This window comes from Bactrocera latifrons, unplaced genomic scaffold, assembly GCF_001853355.1.
Source record: "Bactrocera latifrons isolate USDA-ARS-PBARC rearing strain unplaced genomic scaffold, ASM185335v1 scaffold_236, whole genome shotgun sequence".
NCBI lineage: Eukaryota > Metazoa > Arthropoda > Insecta > Diptera > Tephritidae > Bactrocera > Bactrocera latifrons.
In genome coordinates, this window is record NW_017535919.1 from 313,138 (window position 1) to 318,769 (window position 5,632).

A 5,632-nucleotide genomic window follows, 5' to 3' on the forward strand; every position below is an offset into this window, starting at 1 on the left:
ACGTAGCGAAAAGAAGAAACGACTGGCGCGCTGTTGTTAACTCGGCTATAATCGCGTAAGCGGTGWCTACGCCAATCAAGAAGAAGAAGAAGTGAAGAAATTTCGCAAGGGTGCTTAAGCTCGTACATAAATGATCAGGATGCCCAAAAATTCAAAACGAATTCTTAGTTGACGAATTACACTCGTGGCCACGCAAACCTTACCACTCAAAATTTTCAAGTATTGTGCATATTTGACTGCATCTTTTGGTACTTTTTGGCATGTTATTAATTTAAAATATCAAAAATTAAAAACAAAACGCATTCAGCTGTAGATAACTCAATTAAAAGATGCTAAGCTTTACAAAATGAGCTCGAAATGTAACAGACAGACATGCGATGAAAAAATGATATTTTTAATTTTTTAATTTAATTTCATTGACACTATATTTGAAATTTATATTTTTTTATTTTTATTTTTAATTGAAACACGACGTTTGGTAGGTGTATCACTTAAAAATAATAAACTCGGCCACTTTGTATAAGCACAGAAAAGCTAATTTGTATTTTACTCATTAAACGTAATAAATCAAAAAATATAATTATATAACACCTGAAGTTATTTTCTCGGTTTTGATGCTGGTAACAGTATGAAATGTTCACCCGAATTCAGTCTTCTTTACTTGTTTAATTGAATTCCTCTTAATTTGACGTTAAACTTCAAAAAAAAAAACGATTAAATCAGAAATGTGTAGTTAATTTTAGAGATGGAAAGTTTGAGAAAAATGTGTACACGGATTCAAAAATAAAGTTCCATATTCCATATTTCTTGCAGTTATGTTTATCTGTGAAGGAGACCTTGATATTCACAGATTTCTTCGACCTTCTTTTTATTAAATTTTTTCTTAAAAATGATAAAAAAGAAAGAAATACATACTAGGTTGAAACTCATCGGAAATGAGAGATAAAATAACAAATATTAAGAGAACATGTAAAGAAGGCAAAGTTCGGGGGAAACCGAACATTTTATACTCTTGAAACTTGCTGGAATCAAAGCCAGGGAAATACCTTAAGGTGCAAAACGTCAACCAGAGCATCGGCATCCAAGCAATTATACTATATGATATACACTGACCGACATACTCGACACAAAGTCACCCATATGTGATATGTTTACATTACATAATATTTTATAATATATAATTTTATCCATTTTAGGAACAAATATACATGATTATCAGTATATTGACTGATGTATGCGGTATAGTCATCCGGAAGTTCGAAAACCTTTATATTAGGTATTTGGGGGCTAAAGGAAGTATCGAATCAATTCAACCCATCTGTAACAGACAGCCTTATTAATATCTGGAAAGGACTCTCTCCAATTTTCAATTATATATTATATCTCACACATTGACTAATATTCTCGGTAAAATGTCAACTAAAGGCGCTGGGTTCATATATTCGGTACCTAGGGGCTTTTTCTCATAAGTGACATACTCTAATGATATTATTTGTGCCAAGTTTTATCCCGTTATATTAATTACTTCTTGATTTGTGTACTGCAAAGTGAAAGAATCAAATGAAATTTAAAACTGTAACTTATATGGAAAGTTTTTAGTCGATTTCGCCCAGTTTCGGACTGTGACAAAGGTATGTGGGATTGTAGCAAAGTACGAACTTACTCCTTTTGTGAGGCAGGCACCACAGGGAAGGTTGTTGGAGGGGTTAACTGTCAGAAGCTCTCTATCAACTCCAGCTTCAGACTTTCTGCTATTACACCATTTTCCAAGCCGAGGTTGCAGCCATTAAGGTAGCAGCAGATCTACTGCTCCGGAGTGCAGCTTCTTCTCTCAGATAAAAGAGCGGCGATACCTGCCTTGAACTCCTTACCGAAAAATATGTTAACCAGGACAAATGTTCAAGAAATTATTGTGTCATACTTCTGCAGCAGAGTTCAATATTGAAGTCATAAACCAAACGTAATAAAAGAGTATAAGAAAATACGTACACCTACATATATAATACATGTTTTTTTTTCAAGCAAAATACGTATTCAATTATCACTTGGTCTATGATATCGATCAAATACATATGGACAACCAATTAATATTGTATGTTTTCATTGCTGGGTATTTACTCTACTATTTCCACACATACATACGTATGTATGCACGTAAAAATAATATAGTAACATATACTTAACTACAAATGTAAACACACACGTGTTCAACGCGTATTTGCTCATGGGCTATCTACTTGGGCATTACACTTCTTGGCAATAAGGACTTAGGAAACACACGGAGATTAACACATTTTTATGCATTTACACTAGTTATACAAACACATACAATACATACGCAATATCCAATACTAATGCAACACGAATATGTGAAATATAACCATAGTCACTGTTGATGGCTGATGAAGTTGTTGACGTGCTCAACGGGGTTTAAAATTGCTCGCTTGTCAGTCACGTTGAACGCTGTTTATTTTCGGGTGACAGCACAGTGGGCTAGAGAGCGTAGCCCATATGTACACATTATATGAGTTTGATTTTGCTTTTGCTTTTTATCGCTCTCAAATGAGTTGTCTGTGATGCGTGTGAATAAGTTTACTACATATGAATTATATAACATACATTTGAGATATTATAGACATACATATAAAAGGTGCGTTCCAAAATAAACAGAACTTAAAAAAAAAAAAAACAGAACAAATGGTTTTTTCGGCAAAATCAATTTATTTCATTCAAAATACTCTCCTTCTGCTTCAATAAGCATGTCGAACGAATGTTTTAGCGTTGGCCGGTATGGCGGTGCAAGTCTTTTGAATGGCCTCTACGTCTGCATAATGCTTTTCTTTCATGGACAAATGCATTTTTCCGAAAATGAAGAAGTCACACGGTGCCATATCAGGTGAATACGGGCAGTGGTTATTGGTTAAAATGTGATTTTTGGCCAGATAATCGGTAACAAGCGTCGATCGGATGTTGGATTCTGAGCAATTTTTGGCCTTCAGTCAATTTGTGGGGGACAAACCGTGCACACACCTTTCGTAAGCCCAAATGTTCGGTCAAAATGCGATAAATCGATGTTTTGGAGATGTTCGATTCCATTTCCATGAATTTCAATGACGATTTCGGTTGATTTTTGATGAATTCACCGACAGTTTCGATGGATTTTGATTGGCCCACATGTTGATCGTCATTTATGTATGTCCTCACGATAGATTCAAAAAGTCCTGTTTACTTTGGAATGAACCTTGTATGTCTTATAAATATAGACTTGTATTACATAAAGAGTGATCATCCAAAAAAGGCCTCCGTTAGGATCTTCTGCATGACTAAAAGAATTCCAGTAGAAATTTTCACGTTTTTCTGTGTGCGGTTCGAACGTTGTTCCGGCACATGAAGGAATATGGTTTCATTTTATATATTATACTATATAAGAAGATATCTTATTTAGCTGTTATACCCGAACTTAGTACTTCCTTACTGTTATATAATATTATAATTCCCTTTTCAACTATTTCAATTTAAAGGAAAACTTTGTTTATCTCTGAAATCTCTGAGTTCGGCTGAGAATGTTTCATACCATATATGGTTAAATGAAGAGAGACGTCGAGAGTTTATAACATTTTTTAGTATAAAGGAGAAGTAGAAAAGTGAATTCGTTATCATAATGGTAAAATAAAAGTAGTATTTAGTAGCTCTAAACTGGCATGGAAGATTTAGATTGAAGTATTAAAAATAAAGCTGTAAATATGTAAAAAAGTTATTCACTTTGGAACCTTGTAACACTATATGAAAAGATACACGTCTTCAAGAATTCGTTAAAATCAATATTAATCTTAATCTTAGTGAGTGAGAAAAGTGCTTATAATTAACACTTACAAATAAATTTTTCCTAAATTATTTTGGGAAGGTAGACAACACTAAATTTAAAAATATGGGTAGAAGTCTATCTGGGTTTTTAAGGAACATAAATAAGACTCAGAATTAGTTCAGTGGAAATTACATTAATAGCTTTTATTACTTAATCGGCAAATCAATATTTAATCGGTCCATATAACCACCTAATTTTTTACTAGATGACTTAACACTATAATAGTAAGTCGGAGAATACTTTATAGAACATCAAGCAAACACACAACATTGCGTGTCGAGGAATATTTCTCAAAAGACCCCAAGACACCGTTTTTCTGCGTTTAATGTATATTCATTTAATTATTAAGCAAAATCAATACTTCTCTGAAAATCCCGAAATACCTCATTTCAGTTACTCAAAACTGGAAGGGAATTATTTTTCCCTTAATGTTTGTGGTTTCATCTTTCGTTACCTACGAATTTCTTTCTTTTTTGATAAGATCTTTTGCACTTGTCTAACATAAGTACAGATAATTCATGAATTCTATTCACTGATATTTACTTCCACCAAAGTTTCAACACCAAACACAAAATTCAAATTGCCTGGCTAAACGAGTTTCCGTGTATTAGATATGGTCTTTTAAAAGAATGTGGAAGATTGTGTTCAGACCCACATACCTTGACTGAAAAAGTGCCACCCCGAGATTTAATTTACTGAAAGATACCATTTCCAATCTTTTACTAATTGAGTGACTCATTTGTCCTTCAGATGAAAATTTCAACATATAATACTCAGACACCTACAAATAATGTAGAAATACCTATACATTAAATGCATCTCTATGGTCCTTTATGAGTTCTTGTTTAGTTTGATAAAAGTTGATTATCTCGAGATGTGAAATGGTTCTTCGGTAAAAAAGATAGTACTATTTTATAATATTTACTTCGTATATTAATTTTTTCAACTCAGTAGTTGGTTAACCTTTTGAGTTCTAACAATTATCTAAATTTAAGGTTTCCTGCTATGGACGTTTTGTAATTACGAATGAATATATACATATATGTATATTTGAGTTCTAAGTTATTTTATTTAAATCCTATCTGCTATTTGTATTCGAGCTATTGACATAAATGCAAATAAGAGTTCAATTACGTGTGAATCCATAACATTAAAGCCGATGACGTTGGAAATAGTATATATTTGTTGTGAACATTTTCCTTTTGCTCTTTTTGACAACAACCTACTTATTTATTTACTCGGGTTGTTGTAAAGAATATAAATACCAAATGAAGTACTTATAAACACGTGTACATAATATTCAATAATAGGTGTAATTAAAAAAAAACAAAAAAACAAGGTGATTCTAACAGGTCAAAGTTGATGGTACCATGTTAGTACGATTCTACCTTCTTAGTAAACGATAAACTACCGTTATACAGCCTACACTTAAATAATATGGAAACTCCAAAATTAATAATATAAATTCGACAATTCGAAGTCATAATTTTGATTGACTCAGACTACGCTGTGACTTTAGACAGAAATTATACATTAAATAACTGCGTGTTATTATAGTAAATTTTGTTGCTGAATTCGCAGGAAATTAAATAGACGACAGCTTCGCAGTTAGCTCCAAAAGCAAGTCCCCCAACGTCCCTATATTTAATCTCATTCTAGCTACTAACCACACTTTTGTTTCTCTCCTTTATGCAATCTTAAAATAGTAGACTTTAGTAAAAACACCGTTTTAAGAGAGTATATATTTCCATATCTTTCATAACAAAC